This window comes from Aedes aegypti, chromosome 3 (genome assembly GCF_002204515.2).
Source record: "Aedes aegypti strain LVP_AGWG chromosome 3, AaegL5.0 Primary Assembly, whole genome shotgun sequence".
NCBI classification, from domain to species: Eukaryota; Metazoa; Arthropoda; class Insecta; order Diptera; family Culicidae; genus Aedes; species Aedes aegypti.
The window spans coordinates 395310835-395336143 of record NC_035109.1 but is presented as its reverse complement, the minus strand read 5'-3'; the positions used below and the strand labels follow the sequence as shown (position 1 = coordinate 395336143).

The 25309-nt window shown below is 37.2% G+C and overlaps 1 protein-coding gene across 5 annotated transcripts in view; it reads right to left on the bottom strand.

The window, feature by feature from the left end:
- Window positions 1-18512, bottom strand: part of LOC5565437 (protein pangolin, isoforms A/H/I/S) — a 33879-nt gene extending 15367 nt beyond the window's left edge. The window contains exons 1-2 of one of the 5 annotated variants that reach the window (XM_021854830.1): window positions 18422-18512; window positions 17457-18181 (exon numbers count right to left, since the gene is read on the bottom strand). The gene's annotated coding sequence lies outside the window, so the exon portion shown is untranslated. Of the gene's footprint in view, window positions 1-17456 lie in introns of all 5 variants that reach the window. The other 4 variants (XM_021854829.1, XM_001649730.2, XM_021854831.1 and 1 more) reach the window with 4 other exon arrangements.
- Between the last annotated feature and the right edge of the window lie 6797 nt (window positions 18513-25309).

Below are 25309 nucleotides of genomic sequence, written 5' to 3'. Positions count from 1 at the left end.
ATTGAAATCTTTATTTATCATTTATAATGTGAAAAGTGAGATATTGAAGCGCAATAAAATTGTGCTATACTTAGGAAAATGTACTCTTTCGATCAAGCTATGAAAATCTGTAACTTTTTCATCGCTAAACAACCCAATTGTCAGAGTCACGTGATGTTCATGACATTTAACATCACTGTCACTTGTAATTGTAATTGCTCAATCCACACCCTGGCAGACAATTGTCCGCCAATCTAGACACGGGCTGGGTGAGGACCTACCAAGCCTCCCCCGTTAACATGTCCTATACCGTTTAGCACACCGGGTTCTTCCACAAGCAGGCGCCGGAATTAAAGCGGTCCCACGAGTTTCAGATACATTAAATAGATATAGTCCCTCTGGCACTAAACCGAATAGCGCCCTCCACCTCATCACCAGCACTGCCCATCCCGCACGCCAAACAAAATGCCGGAAGTGGCGTGCCGTGTAGCACATCAGATGTTCTACAGAGCACACCACCTCCGACACCATGCTCAACGTACAGCAAAGACAGCGCTAATAAAAGCGGAAGGCGCACCACTCGGTTCAGTGCCAGAGGGACTATAAGTATAACGAAGAAGAAATGAAAAGATAGTAGAGTTGGTTCGGTTGTTTGATTGCTGAAACGAAAAAAACAGAAACAAAGTGTTAACATTAAAACGGGGTTTTATAATTGATAAATGTATCGATAGTTTCTCATCTGTTACGTTTCCTTATCGTAGCGCTGTCGATTTTTTCCATCTCCAGGGTGTTCATCTCCGCTCGAGCAATGAGGACCATGATGAAATGAGAATATAAAAATGTGAGCATTAGTGTTGATCTACTAATAGATTAATTTAAACTGCTTTTCATGTGCTTTCAAGTCCCTAAGTAACTTGTGAACTCCTACTCAATTATGTTTTGTTGGCCTACACGTTTTATTTAGACACAATTTTTATTTAGAAAACTATTTGGATCCGAGATTTTAGGTGCAGATTGAGTATGTTTAATAAAACAAGCATCCTGTTTTCCTGTTGATGATTCTGTTATTTATACCAGCTGTATACAAGAATTTATTAATGTAATATATGGATATTGAATAAGTTTCAACGCGCGATTATAATACTTCAGTTTTCGTGCTGTTGTATTGGTGTATGTAGTGGGAAACCAATCAGTTTGGTGATTCTAACGGTAACAAATAGCACGACGAAAGGAAAGTTGATAATCTATCATCATTATGATTTCAGTCCTAATTTCATAATCCGTTTAATAAATTCCGCGTATGCTTCGGCAATTTTAACAATTTATACATATGTATTCGAAGAAAACAGACTACGAGCATTTATTACCTTGCAACACATTCCTAAGTGATCAGATATTTATCATTTTCTACAGCCTAATTTAATAATACCTACATTGGGTTGTAACAAAAAATTGATCTTGGGATGTTGATTTGCCTCCTAATCATAGTTTCGACAATAGTCACATGCTTACTATCCCTTATGGCAGTGTTGTTGATTCTATTGTCTATCGCTCATCAGTTTCGCGCTACCCGGCAGGGACTTGGTCCTGTGTACCCAATACTCTGCTGTGTCTTAACTTCACGCAATACATTCTGTAGATGTGTGATACAGTTTGCGGAATATTATGATTTATTACTTCATTCAGATGGAAAATTCTGTTATGGTACCATATTCACATATCAGATAACTCCCACCTGGAACGATGTAATACATCGGAGACATGTAGATTCAGATGTATGTATACGATCTATGCCTAGTTCGGCTCTGATCGACAGGCAATCAGTGTATTCAGTTTTTCAACTAGCTTGAAGCGATGAACGTATCAAGACAAGCTCTCCACTATATCTGCTAGCAATCACCGGTCGTCGATAGACATTTCGGTTCTTTTCTGCTAAAGAAAGATCCAATTGTATGCCAAAGACTATGGCTCATGCTTTTCGATACAGCTGGAAAAACAAGAACTACACCCAGCACCAAATAGTACGTAACTATGAGGCGGACCGGAAGGTTTGATGAGCAATCCCCACCACATTTAACATCACTGTCACTTATGGCAAAAATCATTTTTAATTTGATTTCTTAGGAACAGGTTTCTGCTTTCAGTTTTGATATTTTAACTGTTAAAATGATCAAAATGATAAGAAGCTGAGTAATCAAAATGCGGCATCACAGTATCAACATTAGTTTCCAATATAACTAATGTTTATTCTGGTATCATTACACGTAGTTGAAATGTTGTTCACATTAGATGCCCAGATTTTGACAGCCTTTTTTTCAAAACTTTGTGAAGCTCTCCTTCAAAATGTAAACAATTGATCAATATTATATATTTGCCTTGTTATGAATATTAATAGTAGCTTTAACATGACTAAAAAATACTTGGTTGAAATTTATTAATCAAACAGTGAGAACAACAAGATTTCTGAAAAAGGGACTAACAAAATCGGGTTAGTACTGTATTCCAAAATTATATGATTAATAATTCTGTACTTCATCAAACGTTGATCCAAAGCGGCGGGACGACCGTACTCAAGAGTCTGAAATTGTTATCCCGTATTTGTTCCTGTCATAATAACGGAAGATACCAAAGATACTTATTCGAAGAAAAATCCATGCCCGTCCATTTATTTTTTCAAGGTTACCAATAAGAATAACAGAATAAATTACCGTCAAGCTACAATTCACCGTGCATTAAAAAAAAATATATGCATTTCAATAAATTATATTTTTTAACAAATCATTATAAGCCAACTAGAATACCACTATGAAGCGTGCAATTATACCATAATTCAGGGAAAAATAAAAAATCAGTGATGCATAACAAAAACATACTCAAAAATTATGTTTACAAATATCATGTTAACGCCTTTAGACGGGGTACACTTTGCAATTTTGTGTATTTTTTTGTAGCTCGGAAATCAAAATGATTTTATTTTTGGCTTAAACCTCGGCTCATAACACGCATATAAGGAAAGTTTTTTATGACTTTTGAAACTTTTTTGTATTTTTGAAAAATGTTTGAAAAATTGTATTCTTATATAACCTACAAATGCCTGGGGTTAATTTAATGTGTAATATAAAAAATCGTATCTCTAATATTTTTCTACAATCAACCTATCATGGAAGAAGAGCCTGATGGTATTGAAATAATTTCAAACCTGTTTTTCCGTTAGTTACACGGAAAATAAAATATGCTCCAAGAAAAAATTAAAAAAAATATATTTACAGAAGTACCGTAAAAATGTGATTTTTTATTATTGCCAAAAATAAGTAATCAGAAGAGGTTTCAAGAAAAAATGAAAAAGGATAGGGATGTTCAAAAATAAAAATTATAAAAATCAAAAATAGAAATTCATAAATTTGCAAATAAAAATAAATCATTGCCCAAAACGTGTTAAGAACGATTTTAGATAACGAAAAATGATATTTAGATTGAAAATAAAAATTTGGGTATTAGAGAGTAAAGGTCGACTCGCACCATTCTTTATCACCATTCACCGTGCGTATAGTTTTCGACATGATTTAATTTTGTACCTTGAAGAAACGTTGTTGGTGGAGAAAATATGTTGCTAGTAGTATGCGCACTCTTTTTTAAGGTATTCAAATCTTATATTTAAATAAAAATCATAAAAAGTTGGAAAAAATAACTAAATCATTAATTTTTTATCAAAATCGTTATAGGAGGTTTGACTGTTTTGTTCAAACCATTTCATATTTGCTCAAAAACTAAATATAAAGTAGTTAAATCGCGATATAACAATAAATTCAATATTATCCAATAATTTCAAGCCTTGTATACTAAGGCACGGTAAAAGGAACCATAAATATGGAAAACGGTCCATTCACCGTGCATTTGTGTTTCGACTGAATCGCAAGAAAAAAAATCTGATTTGCATAAAACCTCATGGCTCACCTCATACGATGAAATACATCTTACTGCAGCGAAAACTTGTTGAAATAATGAAAAATGTGATACTCTAACGTTGAAATGAAAAATGTTAATTTTTGGCGTTTCTACTAAGAGTATTGAAAAATCGCATTATTGAACGGAATTCACATGATTTTGACTGCATACACTAGGTTTTTCAAAATGTTTTGTGACAAGAACTACCTCATTTCATCAGTTTTATCTTATTTTGCTGCCAAAAGAATAATTTGCGAATATTGTATAAATATTCTGTAGGAATTTGCATATGTGCACGGTGACTGGTGACCCTGGCAAACCCTGAAAAATATTTTTTAAAAATTAATAGTAAAATATTTTTTTAGAGGAGTATTCATGAATATTGATGGCATAACACCTTTTTAAAGAGAGAAGAGCAACTCACTGTCTTATGGAAATATTCTTCAAAGATCAAGAAACACTGAATTTCTTACGAGATCCCCTGGTGGAATATCTACAAATTTTATTAGAGGAATTCTTGCAAACTTTCTTTATAAACCTCTGAACATGCTCAAGAAATAGTTCCTTAAAAGACTTTAATTCAAGGATTATATAGAAAAATCTTTTCAAGCATTCGTGGAGCATTTATTGAAAAAAAATGTGAGAATATATTAAAAGAATTTTCAGAACGAAATTTTGTAAAATAAGTGCATGAAGCTCTGCAGGAATTCGTGTAAGAATATTCAACAAAATTCTGACTGAACCACTGAAGTAATTCAAGCATAATCTAGAAAAAATTTTGCACGAAACTTATGAAGAAAACATCTCAAGATTACCGTGTGTTCGATCTCACACCGACAACGGCAGAATCATCCAAGCCAAGCGCAAATTGAACCATTCAATTTGTTGCCCATTGTTTGGTTCCTTTGCTTCATCGCATCGTCAGCCCAACGCTGCGATAGGCATCATCCATGCAGCATCCAGCGCACTGCTGTGCGCACGTTTTTTATCTATCGCCGTACTGTGTCGCCTATAAAAGGCGACAGTAGTTTGTATGCTCTGTATATAGTTTCTTCCATTCCCCACCGAGTAGGCACGCTGCCTCTCGGTGGAAATAAATCGATTAGTATTATCGAAAGCAGTTCGAATTTTTCTTCGTCGTCATCCCCGTCATACCTTCCAACACAACGTAGGGCTCCATCTCCAATCAAACATTGGTGCCGTGACCAGGATTGGCCGCCACGGAGCGACCACGGACCGACCGAACCAAGGACTCCAGGACTGCCAGCGATCATGAACCAACAGTACCACGGGATCCAAGACGACGGCAGAGACAAACGGACCTACAACTTCCTCCTTCCGGACCAGCGTGTTCACCTACGGATTAAACGAAAAGATCTCTGGACCAGCGTTTCAAGCCATGGACTGGAGAAGCCTCCTCCGGACCGGCGTGTCCATCCTATAGCAAGAACTGATATCCTTCCGAGCTGGCGTGCTCTCCATCCAAAGTGGTACGTCCAAATATCACACCGGTAACCATCCAATCCTTCGAACCGGCGCGTTCTTCATCAGTGTCCAAATTCCAAACCGGCATGTTCATCTCCAAACCGCTACATCCATCCTCCGGACCGGCGCGTCCACTTTCGGGCTATGATGGCATCTAGTCCAACGGCAAATCCATCTTCCAAATGGTCGAATCAATTGGCTGCTTCTTCCACCGGCGTTGTGGAAATTCCGAAGGTGTTCCTTCTCATCCGATTCGACCAATGGCCGTATCCGCTGGCACCCGGAAATTCTGGCCTTCAACTCGGCGAAGTCAGGCCAAGTTGTCGCTCGAGATAACAAGAATCTTCCATCGACCAGCCCCAGTGATATCATCCCAATCCACCAAACCACCCGGACTATCAATCAAATCCAATCAACCCAATTCGAACGGACCGCAATGTGAACGAACATCATCCATGCTACCTACCTACAGCAGTCATCCAACGATCATCGTTCCAACGGCAGGCATCGATCGAGCAAGGCAAAATAAAAAAACGAATTTTCAATTTCGTTTTGAGGCGCCGGGATGTTCGATCTCACACCGACAACGGCAGAATCATCCAAGCCAAGCGCAAATTGAACCATTCAATTTGTTGCCCATTGTTTGGTTCCTTTGCTTCATCGCATCGTCAGCCCAACGCTGCGATAGGCATCATCCATGCAGCATCCAGCGCACTGCTGTGCGCACGTTTTTTATCTATCGCCGTACTGTGTCGCCTATAAAAGGCGACAGTAGTTTGTATGCTCTGTATATAGTTTCTTCCATTCCCCACCGAGTAGGCACGCTGCCTCTCGGTGGAAATAAATCGATTAGTATTATCGAAAGCAGTTCGAATTTTTCTTCGTCGTCATCCCCGTCATACCTTCCAACACAACGTAGGGCTCCATCTCCAATCAAACACCGTGTAAGAACTTTTGGAGAATAGGATCCTAAAGCCTTCCCAATTCTAGTGCCAAGCGCTTAAGTTTAGGCTAAAAACAAATGTTTGCTCAATTTTCAAATGCTTTTCATTTGCTTAACTCCAAAAAACATTGGTTATGTTTTTTTTTAGATTTTGTCACACCTCTTGGCTTAAACTCAAATTTTGGGTGTATTTTGTTTTCCGTGTCCATTCCGAAATGCCAGATAGGAACAACCCCAGTGTTAAAACTACAGCCCCTGTGGTGTTTTTATCGAATAAGCGAACGTCAAACATGATCAAAAATGTCAAGGTTCATTTATGGACCTAATTTTTAAATTAAAGTTTAAACATGATATGGTGATAGTGTTAATGAAAATTGAAACGAATTCCGGGTGACTTTATTTTTGTGTTTTTCGTGCTGTGAACGAAGTTGAGTCTCGGCCTGGAATTCAGCTGAGATCATGGTCCAAAATGTTTCCGGAGGTTGCAGGAAGCAACCGGTGTCAATGAAATAAATTGGTGAGTTTGTTCCATCGTAACAAGGCCTACAGCTATATTTAAAGTGGAGATGAATCGAGGGCAAGACTTATCATCGATCAAGTTTTCAACATAGAGGGATGTTTGCTCATGCTAATTTTTAAATTAAAATTTAAATATGATATAGCCGTTATTTGAGCTCAAAAAATTTGCTAAAGAAGCTGCAGTAACATGCTATTTCGTGTTATTGAAGAAAAAAACAAGATTTAATTAAACATTTAAGGACCCTATTCTTCGGAGAAATCCCAGAAAAAACTCCAGGAATAATAAAGAAACATATTGAATAATTCCTGAGAAAATGCAAAGCGCAATTACTGTTGGAATTCTTGAAGTGACTATTGTACGATTTATTAGAAAAACTCCAAAAATAATCAATGGTAGGATTCCTTAAAAAACAACTTGGAGGAATAGTTGAACAAATTTTAAAGATATTTCAAGAGGAAATCTCACAGGACTTTTTGACAGAATAAATGTGCCGTAAGTTATTTATTCTCCTAGTTCATTGTAGTTTTTTTAAAACGATATTCTTCTCACACACTGGTGAGGTGATTGAGATTTTTGAATAAATTTATGCCGCATCGTTAGAACAGTTTTTAAGAAGTGCTAGAAACAACTCCTACAATACATAATTTTGCAATTCTTAGAAAAACTCCAGAAGAAATTACTTTTAAAAAAATCCTAAAGAAATTACTATGAGAATTTCAAGAACTAGGTGTCTCAGCGACTCTTTTCGAAAACAATAATAGAGAAATCCATTCAAAAATTCTAGACAATCCTTGAACGAGTTTACATTAGTGCTCCTTTATAGAGAGATAAGCGGAAGTAAAATGGAATGTTTTGGCAACATACAAGCAGTGCTGATTTTGCTTGGCGTCGAGAATAATATTGTAACACGGACATGACTTTCTCATTGCTAAAAAGTGTATTTTGTTTCTTTATAGATCTTTGAGCTACTTTTCCAAACTAATAAACAGCAGAAAAAATCAACAACTAAAAATCGCATTGACAAAAATTTAAAAAAGGGAAATATTTCATATTTTTTGCTTCATGTAAAACAACTTTTACCGAAATAATTTCAAGCGGATTACATTACTCCTCAAGAAAAGTTCGAAACAAACATAACGCATGTTCGTTTGGCTCACGCTTTGACAGCTCTCGCTGCTCGATTGGCTCACACTTTCAAAAATGTCAGCTTCCGCGAATCTCTCTCATAAAGGATTACTAGTTTACATGAATAAGGGTGAATTCATGATAAAAACTGAGGTGGAAATCTATCGATGTATACATGAGCTCTTGGAAAGTAAGGAATTTTTAGAGAACAATTTTTTGAAGGAAACGCCGAAGAAAATCTTGGTAAAATCATTAGAATAATTTAATAATTTAATCTTAAAAAATAAAATCCTGGTGGAATCTCAAGAATTATTCACTTCTAGAAGGTATTCTTAAAAGAAACTTTGAAAAGATTCTCCATGGGATCCGTAGAAAAAATTCTGAAGGATCCACTGGGCGATTTTCGGGACAACTTTTTTAAAAAAATCCCTTGAAACATCGATTTTTTTATCCTTAGACGATACCTAATTAACCTGGGTTATTTTTTAATTATTATAAATTATTTGAGTTAATGTGTTTATCGGCGTGAAAACGCAAAATCGGCGGCGAGACGTTGATCGGCGTATGGCGCACCGCCGATGTATCAATCGGCGTCGGCGTGACGTGAAATGGGTCGGCGGCGGCGGCGTGGCGCGGCGGCGCACAGGTCTACTTTCTAACAAATATCTGCTCATTATATGCAAATTTGTTGCTGAAATACAAGAATTTCTTTTCGTGGAACAGGTAGATTTGAGGTTAGAGAATCGCCACTTAAATTTTCCCATGTTTTTTTTTTATTCAATTTCAATTTCATATCAAAATGCACGAACTTTTCTCTTGACAATACTCATAAAGTCCTGTACAATATTTCGACCAACTTTTTTTATTTTGCATGGCAGTCCATTTTTTCTTCAAATCTTCCTCCGATTTTACTTCCTTAGGATGCTTCCGAAGTTCCTGCTTCATGACGGCATAATACTTTTCAATTGGCCGCAGTTCCGGTGCGTTTGGGGGGTTGAGATGCTACGGCCAGAAAATCGCAGGGCCATCGTGTGACCTCAGAAGAGGAAGTAGACGCTTTTGGAGGCATTCCTTTAAGTACACCTGCTCTTTTACCGTTTCCGTTGTCACGAATGGGGTGCTCCACTTTTACCACGCGCAAATCATATATTTTTTTGGAAAACTTTGACATCTTCTGCTTTCTAACGTCCTCAGGGACCATCGAAATTTTTATGAGCAGTGAAAAACTGAAGCCCCGAAAGCTGCCGGAAGTCTGCTTTTACATACGTCTCATCCATAACGAGGCAATGTGGTTTCGTCAATATTTACGTAAGCTCTACATTACGTGCACGTATTTTACCTTCCGTATTCTGTCGTTCATCGCGATTAGGCGCCTTTTGTTCACATCTCGAACCAAACTGTTGGGATTCCTCAACATATGATATCCATTTTTGCCACTTTTCCTTTTCGTTCGTTGTCAAACTTTCGTGGTACCGATTTAAAACACGAGTAGACACAGTAGAATGTACGGGAAGTGGTGGTAAAATGAACAGGGGTGGTAAAATGAACACCGTGCCTTTACCGAGAAAAAACACATTTCGAAGCATTTTCATCACGCACGAACGATTTAGAGCATAAATCGGAGTGTTCAAGTTGATACGTAAGTCAATTAAAGTGAAAACATAATTAAAAACTAAGATTTTAGAAAACCACGTTTGAAAATTGAAACTGACGTAACTTTTAGCTCGGAATCTTCAGGTTTTTCAGTGAGATGAATATCGTTGTCATATGATGTCAAATCTGAAACTTTTAGAATTTTTTTGAATGGGCTTTAATCATTAATGGATATATTTTCGGTAAGGCAATAAACATTTTCAGAAATATTTGGTTTGCTCCCGATTTTTATGTGATGTTCATTTTTCCACCAACAGCTGTTCATTTTACCCACATAGTGCAGATAAAATGAACATTTACATCGTTTTTTGCTTGCGCCAAAAATATGTGAAAATTCAGCTATTTTAGTCTGAATTCATGTCGCTGCTATAGAAAACATCCCTATTTTTGATGTTGTGGGATAGAACGATACAAATTCCTCGTTTTTCTATTAGAAACACGATGATTTCCTTATGGTGTTCATTTTACCACTCCTTCCCCTACCATTCCCAGCTTTCTGCTAATAGTCCATTTTACGAGACGTTTCTGAACAGCTGATCGCTTATTTAATGAATGAAATTTTAAGAGTAGGCGGTGTCGTAACGTGTGAAAGTAACAGCAATATCATCAGTGTTGCCGTTTCATAAAATGGACTATAGCACTATGAGACAGATCTGGATTTTTGAGGTACGTTCGCAAAATTCCTTTGCGCCACTGCTGTTCTTCCAACTCCATCTTCAATTCTGCAATTTGATTCCGTACACCCTTTAAGTAATGCAAGGATCGTATATAATTGTGGATCCAGACATTCAAAGATAGGGGGAGATCCCCCAGTACCGAACACTTAAGCCGCTAAATTCATATTTCAAAAAATATTCGTTTTAACAATAATGCCTGCTACGTTTAGTCTCAGAACAACGAGAAGAAGAATGAGGAACTGGCGTTGCATTTGGCTTGCTCACTGTGGACCGCATATACCACTGCGTCTACGCGTGTATATAGATATTGACGTAACATAATTTATGATAAAGGTTTGATAGCAGCTTACTAATGAAAACTTCTAAAATCTATATTGATTTACAATAATCAACTCAGATTGACATATTTCACCTTCTTTTGAACTTCATCAGTTCTTGTTTTAAAATACCGACACGTTAATGCTTTCATTTGCCCTTTTAAGGAAGCACCACACTAGATAACGGACTTACATGTAGAAGTGGCACAGTAGGAAAAAAAAATTCACGACGAAAAATTTTCCGGGCTGAAGCGGGAATCGAACCTACATTCCATGGATTGATGTGGCTTAATGCTTGTTAATACTAACCGTAAGGCTACGAAGCCCGCGCTGCATAGAAAATCATAACCTTCATACTAATCCCGAATCGGTTTAATCCAAAGAACAGCACATGTACGAAAAAAGGCGACATTTTTTAGTTTGAGCTATTCACTGCGAATTAATAGATTGTTTGTAACATGTAACACTCCCACATGTTTCGAAATTTTCATTTTTTAGAACATTGGTTGTTTTTTACAGAAAAACAGCATGGTCAATTACCTCGAATGCTAGGACAATTAGCTTTAGCTTGAAGCGATTTTCAAAGCTTACGGGCATTCACCAATCACGATAGGACCATACAGAGCCTAGTACAGAGCAAATCATAAAAGCTTTTGATGCTGTTGCTCTTCATACATATTTGGTAGCAAGTCATACAACTATCATTTTGCAGGTAGACGAATCAAGGGCGTCATAATTATATTTATATTATATCATAATTATATTTTGGGGCCTTCCTTAGCCGAGTGGTTAGAGTCCGCGGCTACAAAGCAAAGCCATGCTGAAGGTGTCTGGGTTCGAATCCCGGTCGGTCCAGGATCTTTTCGTAATGGAAATTTCCTTGGCTTTCCTGGGCATTGAGTATCATCGTACTTGCCACACGATAAACGAATGCGAAAATGGCAACTTTGGCAAAGAAAGCTCTCAGTTAATAACTTTGGAAGTGCTCATAAGAACACTAAGCTGAGAAGCAGGCTCTGTCCCAGTGGGGACGTAATGCCAAGAAGAAGAAGAAGAATAATTATATTTCAATACATGTTCTAATCCAAAAACTTCATTAAACTTGGAATCGACAATTTAAAAAAAATATGCTTATTTATTATCACAAATATTATTATTATTGATATTATGTATGACATGACATTAATACATACAAGCTGGCGACAAAGTTGATGCTGCTTCTATCACTCCCCCATGAAGGACGAATAATCACAATTACAAGTTACACTTCATTCATAAAAAATGTACCTAGTGTACTAAATACAAATATAAACGGACAAATTCTTTGAAAATGATTACCGTAAAAAGGGGTGTTAAGGGATGAAAAAAAAATTCAACTCGAATTTCAAGCAAGTTCTAGTATGTCAATAATTGAACAAAGTACAGCCCTACCATTCTCTCGTCGTGTACATCAAAAGCCAAATACAATTATGAGGATCCCATAACAGATTTCTGAGATAATAATGAAAATGTGTGATTTTTGACGGAAATGCAAAATGGGGTGTTAAGGAATTTGAGTTTCGTAAATAAAACCATATTTTTCAAACAGTTTAACATAATCTTTTTGATCAATAACTTTGGTGCTTCCATTCAATTTCATAAGTTATGTTCAACCTTAATCAGATAATACATCAATATTATTGAACTTGGAACTCCTTCAAACGCAAACCGTTTCATTTTAAGTGCTAATTTTTTCATATTTATTAATCCTATTTGGGAACTATGAAAACATCATAAAATTGTCTTGAAATGGTTTTTATACTTATATGCAACAGGATCATAACCTAAATATTTGCAGTTTACGTATCCTATAAGCTATGCAGAGCAACTTCGTAAATAATCTATAGTATAAGGATAATTTCAACAAACTTTTAGTTTTAATGGGGGAAATGGTCAATTTGTCCTGAAAATAAAACACTACACTAAACAAAGTATTTGCATGTAACACCCACTGGCATGGTCGAAAAAATACCGAAGAAGAAAAGTGTTCCAGTATGGAGTGGAAATCAAACGCTTACTATACAACACGTTAAGTGCCCGACTTATCAAAAATTTTACCAGTAAGTTCGAACAAGTTTTGGAAATAATATCTACAAAAATCCGATATACTTTAATACGTAGTTAACTAGATTTTTCAACCCGCTTAACCAATTTTTGTGATTAGACATTATTGGAGATATTTTTTATTGTTACTGAACAAAACAGGGTCCGTAACTTTTACAATGCAGTTCTACCTCACGGAGTAAGGCAAAAGTATATTGGAATATATTACAGCATAAATCGAATGAGTTTAGTAACTTGGAAAAAATAGAAAAGATAATCCCTTAACACCCCTCGTATTTTCAAAAACAGACTTTTTCCATAAAAAATATTAAAAGTCGAAATCAAGATAAAACTTTTAAAATTTGTTGCCTACATTGTGATCTCAATTAAATATACTTATCTTCTAAGTTACTCACATATTTTTCTCAATATTGTTTCATAGTTTTGTAGTTTAATGTATTTAGCCTATAAAATTTGAGCAAAAAACTTTTGAATCGTTTTCAATATCTAGACTCCACAATACTTTATTTTATTAGACATTCCCTATCACATACTGCAGTTCACAATCTTCCGAGCAAATCAAGCATTTCAGACGACTGATATATCGACTTTCGACGTTTTTGTGACTTGTCAAACTTGATTGAGAAGTTCAATCCCTTAAAACCCCACGAGTCCTTAACACCCCATTTTACGGTACTGGTACTTGGTGGCCTGCTTACCCTTCTGATTTTTTAACACAATTTGTTCTGTTGTTTTAGTTTTGGAAGTGCTGCTCATACACATTTTTTCCAAAATTGAAAATAATCAATATCGTTTTTTTTTAATAATTTGTTTAAAATTGATGATTTCCACTCACACAAAGATTGAGGATGTTTTAACAGGAATTGTTCCATTAAAAAATCAATTTCATGAATTAAGTTGTAAATTACTCAATGTATGTATTTCGAATAATTATCCTATAATAACTATTTTGAAAAGGATTCCACAAGGATAATTTCTACAAAAATTCTTGGATTTCTCCAGAAATTCCTTCAATAATCTCAAAGGATTAGTCCTGTTATTTCTTTAGTAATTTCTGGAGAAATTCCTTCAAGTATAATTGAAGAAATTTCCACAGGTGAGCAATTCTCGCTGAAACCAGGCCGCCATCGGCACCCATCGTTAGAATTCCATTTTTTGTCACTGATCGCTAGTATATGCTAAACTAGAAGGTGGTCCTTTCGGTTTTCTCTGATTGGTGGACCCCTCGTACGCCAGCTAGCTAAACAGTTTGCAAATAAGCCCATTTTTTGATAAATCTTAGGTATTTCTTCACGTGATATGATTGATATTTCCCTTGGAACACATAGCAAAATTAGTGGCACCGTATAGAGGAAGGACAATATGAGCAATAATTTCAATGATAAAATCTGGCGGCCATCTTGAATTTTGACGCCATTTTGATTTTAAGCTGTAGAATGCTGCCCATATAAGCATAACTGTCCCATATGGATTTTTGAATCAACACCTTTTTTCGTCGCAACATTCATGTTTTTATATGTACTTTACTATGCATAAAAAAGTGAACACAAGGAACACAAGGAAAAGTTGCGGAAAAATATGAAGCTGGTGCAGTCCCATATTGAAAAATAAAGGCATAACAGTCTCTATATGAACTTTGTACCCGAATAACAATTGCAAAACGTGAGTTGTGTTCAAGATTATATTTTTTGCTGATGCCTAGAGGCAAAATGAGTTATCTGTGCGGTGGTGCTAAATAAATATGGCATGCAGAAATGTACTAGAAAGTTATGAATATTTGTATGAGAATACAAAACTCAAACTTCGAGCGCAATTTTCTCAAAGCCTACTATTTCCATATGGGACAGTTATGCTTTTATGGACAGAATGAGTCTCAGATGAAAGTTATATCCTTCCTCTATACGATGCCACTAATTTTGCTATGTGTTCCAAAGGGAATTATCAATCATATCACGTGAAGAAAAACCTAAGATTTATCAAAAAATGGGCTGTTCAGCTAGCTGGCGTACGAGGGATCCACCAATTAGAGAAAACCGAAAGGACCACCTTCTAGTTTAGCATATACTAGCGATCAGTGACAAAAAATTGAATTCTAACGATGGGTGCCGATGGCGCCCTGGTTTCAGCGAAAATTGTTCAGGTAGACCCAGGGTGGCTAAAAAAATCATCTTCAAATTCCCGGGTTTCTCCCGTTTTTTTCCGATATTTCAAAAATATTCCCGGTTTAATTGAATGCTAAAAAATGTAAATTATAATTTTTGCCATTTAAAATACTTCAAGTACAAATATTATTCATAGAGAGTTGTAGAAAGTTGTTGTCGCGAATTGCAAGCTTTTAAAATAAATGTAATGGAGAGCATCCAAACAGTATATTTTGTCATATGAAATTCTTCATAAAACGTTATGGAAAAAATCATCATTTACAAAAATTTTCTTGAATAAAAGGTTGTAAATTGTTGTCCAATTAATTACTGAAGTATACAAAGTCTCCGTTTTCTTTAAAGATTTGCTTCCATATACTATCCCTGACATTATTGATTAGCTTTAGATTCAAATGTTGAAGCTATGATAAACATCCAAATCCAAAAATGCGAAAATTGTTTGAACGCGAATTCAGCATGGATAATAAAAATAAAGCAAACTAGATTAAAGGTTTGTTCTCTAAAAGTCAGAACAAGTCGCCACTTTGACTATTTGTTTCATTATTGATTATCTCGGAGATGGGATTCGATCCCAGGTCCTCAGAGTGAGAGGCGTGTGTCCTACTACACCAGGTCTGTTCCTTTAATACATTACTTTATTTGGTATCAGGAGATGGAAGAGATCTTAGAGAACGTTTAATTTATGTTCGCAATTTAACATGTTGCCAGGGTCATGGTTTAGGGAGCATTTGCGTCTAATAGGTTTGATTTGCTTTTATTTATTTTTTGTTAAATTTTGATAAAAAAGTATAGAGGTCTAGAAAACTTTTTTGATGAAGAAGACAACTTTCAATACTAACGCAAAAGTTTTTAGCAAAACAAATAATCTCATCTCATTGTGAACGCTTCGAAAGCATTCATTGCAAAGATATTGAACTCGATAACTGCATGATAAAATTTGATGGTTTGTTTCGAATTTCCCTCTAGTAAGGAGAAACTTACAGGTGAAATCACCAAAAGTGAAAAACGGAGTCTGAAAAGATTAAACAATCATATTGTTAGTATCTTTATAGGGATTGTACTGGTTGGAACATTATCTGGTATGCAAAATTTTACCGGTATTCATTGAAATCCCGTATATTTCTCGGTTTACTCCCGGTTATTTGAAATTCCCGGTTTTTTTCCGATTTCCCGGTGCACTGGTCACCCTGAGACCTCTCGAGATTCCTCCAGGAATTGTTCCAGAGATTTCTTCAGGGATACCTACATGAATTCCGCCTACAGGTAGTACTGCACGAAGGAATCCTTAGAGTAATCTCTAGAAGGATCTCTGGGAAAATTCCTTGAGGAATCCTTGCCTGATCCCTGGAAGATTCCTTGGAAAATCATTAGAAAAATTCTTGCAAGAGGCTTTGGAGGAATTTCTGAATAAATCTCTGGTATATTTTTAGATGAGCCCTTGTAGATGAATTCAAACTCTTTGAATGTTTTGGCTGTTATTCCTAGGCGTGGCTTATCTTCCTGAGAAGTTTTAATGAGGGTTCAGCGATCTTTCTGTAGCCGCAGATTATTGCAGAAAGTGCACAAGTAATTAATTCAGCAGGTGCAGGTATATCAGTATTTATCCTGGTTTTCACCAAAATTTATTATAATATTTCGGCCAGAAAATTCATCGTAAATTCGCTTTCTTAGTTTTACCAGAATCTTCTCCAAAACTATTCTCAATTTTTTTTTACATTTTCCGTTGGAAATATTTACGAAATATTCACCTGAATTCTTCAAGAAAGTTAGCCAGAAATTCCTAACTTTCTTGACACTTTGATTTCCAAATCACACTATATTTGTCTTTATAATAATGAGTATTTTTTTCTAGTTGTTTGTATTTGAAAAGCTAACGCAGCATAGAATGTCATTATCATCAAATCACTTTAGTGATTATTTTTCTGAAAAAAGTGACTTTAATGACTTTTTGTTGGAAATAGTGAAATTTTGGTGACCAGGTCGAAAAAAGTGATCAAATCACGCTACCGAAACCGGTTCCGGAGTTTTCCTATCAAATCTAATTGTTCGTACCCTAGGTGCTCTTGTAAATCAGAATGAAAAATCATAAAATGCGTATGAACTTTTAGATATGATATGTACCAGTACCTTCTGAAACAGGTTCTAGGTCTCCCTGCGCCCAAAGTGGCCCTACTTACAAAAAGTTCTATTCTATAAATCCTTAGCTTTCATATAAAGCTAAATGAACGGATGGATTTTTGAGAGCGTTTAAAATGCATGGGCCATTTTTAAATCTTAATGCATAATGTGACACTTTTTCTTAAGCAGCAAGTAGAAATTGAGCCAATGCTATAACTGAAAAAGCTGTCTCATAATGTTATGATATTTTTTTTATGTTTTTAGATAAGACCTCTTTTTGTGTCTTTTTGAAAAAGATTTTTTTAATAGTTTTATGAATTTTCCTTTTTCAAAATTTGAAGTCAAAAAATAAAATAAATAAAATAAAAATAGTTTTTCGGAAGTGAATGGACATGCAAAACGCATCTTCCACCCCCTCAGTGCACCTACCTTTTCATAACAATTTACACCATGTAGGCCACATTATTGTGTGCCCCGAGACGGGAACTTGCCCCGCTGTTGTTGTGTTGTAATATGACGTCACGGCGGCGGCGGCTTCCTTTGTGTTCCTGTATGGTAGTGCTTCTAATCCCCCCGGCGGCAGGGAAGTGTAAGAAGGTGATAAAACTGTTCTTCTTTATACCCCCACCGAAATTGCGGTGCGTTTTCCTTTGGAGTTTCTTCTGACTTTGAGGAGAAGCGCTCGGCACAAAACGAAGATGCGTTGCTATAAATAGGTCCGGATTTCTCGGGGTTTTTGTGTCGTGTTTGTTGCCGAGACGGGCTTGCGGGATGGGAGAACCAGCCAGTTTTGTGGCCAGTCTACAATGACGACGCTCTGCAGCCTCTTTCTTCTTTGCTCTTGCAGCGAATGAATCGCATAATGTTGATGGCACACGCAAGTTTTCCACTTTTCCGAGAACTATTTAGCTTCCCACATTTGCTTCGACACTTTGACGCTAACAAATTCGCAGTTTTCTTCGGTCAAAAAGAGAATTTTTCCTCCACTGAGGAAAAACAAGGATGCACAAATTCACTTCCCACCATATTTACTCAGAAAAACAGCAACAGAATCCTTCCAATTTGTGAATTTTTAATCCCTTTTCACATTGCACTCTAAGCACCAGATATTTTCTCAACCGGAGGAAGAGAAAGGCGATCCGCTGGAAAAACGTCTCAAACCGAAAGCAAAAACTAAAACTTTTGTCCTTATTCTTGATTGTGATGCTTTTGGCTGTCAAACAGCGAGACGACCGATTGAAGTAAAAGTGAAGACGTGAAGAGCGCGTGAAAAAGCAAAGTGAACTGACTTGACAACGCGAAGCGACTGAGCGATGAATGGGAAATTGGAAAATCTAGCCAACGATCGAGAAAAACCGGGAGAGGAAATTCGACGGTCGGTGAGAAAATTGCACCTTCTTTTCTCGCATGCATGCAAAGTTCGCCCACTCGCGAGTAGCGGCACGAATACAAACAACACTCGCGACGAGATGGAAATGACACTGACGTTTCGCGGTGGCTCACGATTCCGATTGACTGCGGAGGGTTTTGGCTCAAATGCGAAGCGTTTGCGCAAACGGCATACCAAAAATTCGATCCCGCACGGTTAAAAATTAGAAGCGTGAGCGTATTGTAATTTTCACGAATGATTAGACTTACATGACGAAATTGAGAAGCTGCCAATAATGTACTTCTGGTACATTTTCAAACACCATCCACCTTTCATCCTTGATTTCAGTCACTACCAGCGAGAACACGATCAGCTGGAGCATGAGAACAATGACGATGACTGTAAACATCGGAAGACCAGCTGGTTTTGTTGTGTACACAAGACCAGCTGGTGAGTCGAGAACAAAGAAAAAATGGTAAACATTGAGCCGGCCGGAGAAATCTAGCGTAACATTTGAAAAGGGCCTATCTGCAAAACGTAAACATTGAGAAATTCTCAATTGAAGATTCCGTACCATATTTATAATTCCTATTTTAAACCCATTCGCATTTTTACTAGTTTCATACCTGTGTTCGAAACCCATTAAAGTCTGTTGCGTGGCCCATTATGTTTCTAATCTCAAATAACACAACAACTCGTCAAAATTGTTGAATTCAAACATCATCGGCAGATAGGCCCTAATATGAATCTTCAAACCAGTTCGGCCCTTTTTACAAGTTGTGCTATTTCAAATTCAAATCGTTGTGAGCCACGTAATAGACCATTATAAGTGTCGAACACAAGGGGTCCATGACGTCCATCAATTGGGGCCTTCTCCAATGGGGGGATGTACGAAAATGTGACAGTGCATGGATTGGGTATTAGAAAAAGCGTGACTACCACAAGGGTTCTAGAAATCCCGAAAAACGATGGACGTCATTTTTGGATCTTCCCCAAGTATGAAACTAGTAAAAATCGAATGGGTTTGAAATAGGAATAATCAATATGGTACTGAATCTTCAACCGAAAATTTCCAATATTTAGCTATTATATAGTGTTCACATAATCGCTAAATTTTGTTCAAGATTTATGCAAACCAATTCAAAAATCAATAAAATTAGCAAATTATAAAAGAGCCTAACTGAAACCATGGTCAATTAAAGGGCCTAATTGAAAGGGCCTAACTGGTTTGAAGACTCGTAAAAGGGCCTATCTGCCGATGATGTTTAAATTCAACATTTTTTACTAGTTTTTATGTTATGTTAGATTTAAAACGTTACGTGGCCCAGTAATAGACTATGAGTGTCGAACAAAAGTTTAAAACTATTAGATAGCAATGAGTTTAAAATAGTAACAATCAATGTTACAGAATCTTCAATCGAGCATTTCTCAATTTTTACGTTATGCTGATCACTATACAAGGGCTAAATATTGAAAAATATGGAGCAAAATTAAAAATGCACGGAAGGGCCAATCTGATTTTGATGGAAATTTTCAGTTAGGCCCTTTTATGACCAGTTAGGCCCTCTTAGTTTTATCATTTTCAGATAGGCCCTTTTAAGTTTGAATAAAATTACCATTAATAATGCATTTTGCATGCCCGTAGGGGTATGTAGGAATAATTTACGTAAAAAATGATACGAATAATGAATAATCAAGTTTGTTTACATTTTGCAGTTAGGCCCTTTTCAAATGTTACGCTAGAAATCTGTCATGAACATCAGGATAATTGCATGGGCGGCGGTGATCGAAAAGGGGCAGCGAAATCGAAGGCGAAATCTGAGAAAGACGAAATTCAGATCACTAAAGTCTAAGTGGTGAAAAAAATCGCAATACACACGATAGAAAAAAATGTGCGGTAAAAACTACCATTTTTAGGGGGTTAACTTAAGCGTTCGCACCGGCAATTTTCAGCAGACCATAGAAATGCACTTGATTTTACCATGTCTGTAGTTGGAATCAGATTGTTGTAAATTATTTCTGTTAAATGTACCAGCAATGCGGTGGAGTGTACCGTAAACATAGTAAATTGGTCTGAATTTCCAATTAAGGTAGTTTTAAGAATGGGCGTAGTCAGCTAAAATAATTATTTTTATTTTTAGAATTTTTTCCGTGTACGCACTAAGATTATTTATTACCGAAGTCGGTAAAATTTTACTGGGTTTTCGAACAGCAGAGATAAGTCGGTAATAGTTTGTGAGTACCGAAAACTCCGCAAACTATGAAATATTGAGATGTCAAAAAACTACCGATAAAGTCAGTAACAATCCATCCAAAACGTTACTGTATTTTTCGGTATAGTAATTTTTGTTTACTTTTATCACTGATTTTTCAGTTTTTTTTTTTTCAACACCCCCAATCCCATTCTCATTTCCCCAAATTTGAACATATTTTTCTAAATTTCCACTATATTTCCATAATTCTCATATTCCGCCCCTGTCGACTACTCGTGATTGGAATCTGGTGTCCTATTGTAACGCGCCCACAAACTCAATTTCCACAGCCTCCGACGAGTTGGATCGCCGCGAAGTTTGGAATCCGCAGTCATACAAGAAAAGATCTTTCCACCGGAATCGGAATGGCCTCTCGGAAGTATGTAATTGACGGCTTATAATGATGTACTAACATGGTGGTGTTGTGTTATTTCTCACGGAAGATAATAAATCTGTACAATAACAGATGTGCTATCTTTCCAGCTTGCGCGATGCTGTGCGAGTTTAGTATAGATGCATCTGGTCCATCGAAAGATTTTTGAATACTTACCGTGAGCAGCGATAGGGCTTAAATATTAATAAAATGGAATTTCCGTTCGTCCATTCCATGAAAATAATCATTAAGAGGCATTCTGTTGCAGAAGCTTTTTACTAAAAGAACATTTTCTCTTGACAGTTTGCAAATTTGATTAGGTATTTGTTTTCGTTGCGTTTTTTTGCGAAAACTCGGTAAAAAATATTTGATACTGGCAAGTCAGTACTAACCTTACTGACTCTTCACATTTTCTCGGTAATTTGTAATTTCACGGTGTTATCAGCACAAGCGTTTACCGTGTGCAGTAAAAAATATAATATATTAACGAAAAATCAGTATGTTTACCAAGAAATGCTGGAATCTCAGTATTTTTTGTGATGTACTGATCAAAAACCGTAAAATAATTTACCGAACAGCGATATCGTTTTTATGTGTGTATACAGCAGCTCGCCCAGCATCATTGGTGGCTATGATGCGCTTAGTGGCTACCACCAAGCTATGTTGAAGAAATACAAGCAGTATTGCGTTACTACTTTAGAAAGTTGAAACACCAACTTTACTTATAAGTATACTTACTTATTTGGCTTTACATCAATTATCTTGACAAAGCCTCGCCAACAATAATTCGCCAATTCACTCGGTTCATGGCCGCTTCTCTCCATCCTCCTGTGACTCACGCTCTCCAGGTCCTGGTGCACCTGGTCAATCCACCTAGCTCGCTGCGCCCCACGCCTTCTTGTTCCGACCGGATTCGTAGCGAATACCATCTTTACACGGAAAAAATCCGTTGCCGGAATCATGAACGTAAAGTCATGAAATCATAAAATTTTATGTTTCATAATATCATGACTACAAGTCATGAAACCATGTCTATTAATTCAAGAATTTGTGTGCTCAGGGCGTTACATAAATCCAACTGTCACTTTTATTCATTTAAGTCAACACGTCTTTTGCGATCGGTAGTGCTTTTTTTAAGTGCAATTATAAATAAGAGGAAGAGGTTAATTTTAATACCATGCTTGTCGGAACTTTACCATCGTATCGATGACATTCCCGATGACCCAATTTAACTGTCGGTGCTATTAATAGAAGTAATAAACCATAGAAGAAGAATGTCGCTGGCGTCGCAGCAGGAACATCTTTTGCTGGCGGAGATAGGCGGGGCTATAAATGTCAACGCGAAAATGTATGCAGTTTGACATTTTTGTACCCAACATGTTTCTGAGCGAGAACAAAGGGAACACCAGCGACATTATTCTTCTATGGTTTATTATTTCTATTGTGCTATTTGATGTGCGAAAATGTACTTGCAAGCTTTCACACTCATTATTCCGTACCGCCCAACTAACAATTTTAGCGCTATAAGCCAAGATTATTTGCTTTGTGCTGTATAACAGTTGAATTGAAGCAGCGAGCGCAGCAAAAAATGAAAGCTGTCAAAAATAGAACGATTAGCGTTAATACAGCTGTAACGCAAACGTTTTGCAGCTACAAATCTTAGATGAATAAATTTCGTCAGTTATCGCTTTTACTGTTTTTTTTTGTGGGCTTCGTGGCCGTGCGGTTAGCGGCGTCAGTCGTTTAGGCGTATTGTGTCACGGGGTGTGGGTTCGATTCCCACTCCGGTCGGTGGAAACTTTTCGTCAAAACGAAAAATTCATCGCTGGACTACTGGGTGTTATGTGTTGTCCGTTGCCTAATGTTAGTGATCGTTCAGTCTGTGCAGCCTTTGGCTGAAGACGGTGTAAATTGTCTTTTTTTTTTCTTTTTTTAAAAGATAGCAACCTAATGATGTGGAATAAAACTCGCCATCATCAATCCGGCTGCTTCTATACAATATGATTTGTTATGCTGCTCAATATATATTTAAGAAGCGCTTTGTCGTTAGTTATACAGCGAGCATACAGCAGTATACTGTAAAACAACAACTTGTGGCGCATCTACTCAGCTTGTGGGATGTAAACATTGCGTTTGACGTTTCGCACCCTATTACAGCCTGATGAAGTGGTGTAAGCGCGGCTATGGCATCTTTTACGATCATTATAAAATATTGTGTGAACCGTTTTCGATGTAGAACAAAACGGTGTGTTTTTTTTTGCCTTTCGATATAGACTGTGGTGGAAACAAGGACAGCGTCGAGACTTGTGGATGCAGAGATCGTGAGTTCGATTCCAAGCGGTGGCAGGTAACGTTGGGAACATTAAATTCAGATACTTATGATATGAATTCCGGAAGCTGTGAAACATCTTGAAAATAATATTTAATCGATTATACAGCGAAGCTGTATAATAATTATTCAACAGTTGCAAAACGGTTGAGAAAGCGCCTTCCGAAGATGTTACACAGCTACTTGTCGTATAACTGTCGAGATAGAGCATTGATCGGTATGAATAAGAGCTGCCAACAAAGCTTAAAACACAGACAAACAGACGTCACACTCTCATCATTGTCCATCGACTACCTTTTTAACGGTCGATTTAAAAATATGATAGGTGGCCAATCCGCCACCCGCAGCGCTCGCATCGTTTTTGTTCGTGTTTGACGTTTAAGCACTACCGCCATCTGTTGGCCCGTCGGCCAAACACACCGATTTTAGCATTGGGCGTACATGTCGTCGTGACTATGATTATGATCGAGATTTGTCCTAAGTGTGACGTCTGTTTGTCTGTGCTTAAAAGTAGCTAAGTAGATTCGCCAGATTTGTTGGTAAAAGGATCGCATAGAAGCTTTCGTTCGTATGTACAGCGGCTTTACTCAGTATAAAGCCGTATAAAGAGGGCCTAGAGAATGTTTACATTTGCACTAAATGTTAGTTGGGCGGGCAATGATCGACGAAGGTTTTGCTTGACAAATTCGTCGGTGATTTTAAGAGGAAAATAACCATCATCGTTTTACAAATTTTCCAAACCTGTTTTTTCGCTCAAAATTGAAGCAATGTTCAAGATAATCTATCATGGCACTGAACTTGCTATCTGTAATGCGATGATAGATTTTCATGAGGATTTCATAGAATTTGAACGAAAAAACTGGTTTTGCATTCTTGATGATTGGTGATGATTGAAGGATGGATTCTTGAGCCTTAAATGTTCGGATGTGATGCATTCTCCATGTCTTACAATAGAGCAGTTCACACAAACCTTCAGCAGCCGGATGATCTTTACCACTTTCCACGCCCGTAGAGTCGTTTAGGATTTTTCCATCGCCAATACAATCCACCAGCATTTTGCAGCCCAGGGCGAAGTGCCAATTCAATTGATGTTCGAAATGACATTTTTCGTGCAAACCTAACCACCGGATGTTCGCGTTCCTGCCAAATATGTGGCACTCGTTAAGTTGACTCTTCTCACAGTTTATTCCGAAACCACCGGCACAAAATCCATCTTCATGTTATTTGTTTACCTATGACAAATATACTGGGATCATAATTGACGTTTGTATGTTTTCATGAAGTTAGTTCATGATTTCATGATTTCATGACTCAAATTTCCACTTTTCATCACCAAAACTGGAATCATAAAAGACAGGTATCTAAATCCATGAATAGTGTTCATGTTCATGGATTTTATTCATGGTTCCAGCACAGACAAACAGACGTAACACTTAGAACAAATCTCGATCAAAATCATAGTCACGAGAACATGTACGCCCAATGCTAAAATTAGTGTGTTTGGCCGACGGGCCAACAGATGGCGGTAGTGTGTAAACGTCAAACGCGAACAAAAACGATGCGAGCGCCGCGGGTGGCGGATTGGCCACCTACCATATATTTGAAACGACCGTTATGAAGGTGATCGATGGACAATGAAGAGAGTGTGATGTCTGTTTGTCTGTGGTTCCAGCATACATAGTTTATGATCTGATGATTTGAATTTACACTTTGAAAACATAACGATTTCATGATTTCATGACTTTTGATCATGGATTCCTCCCAAAATCATGACCTTTTCTCCTTGTTTTGAGTGCCGCATTTTTACCCGTGTACAGGGTTGTTGTCCGGCATTCTTGCAACATGCCCTGCCCAGCGTATCCTTCCAGCTTTAGCTACCTTCACGATACTGGGTTCGCCGTAGAGTTGAGCGAGCTCGTGGTTCATCCTTCGCCGCCACACGCCGTTCTCCTGTACGCC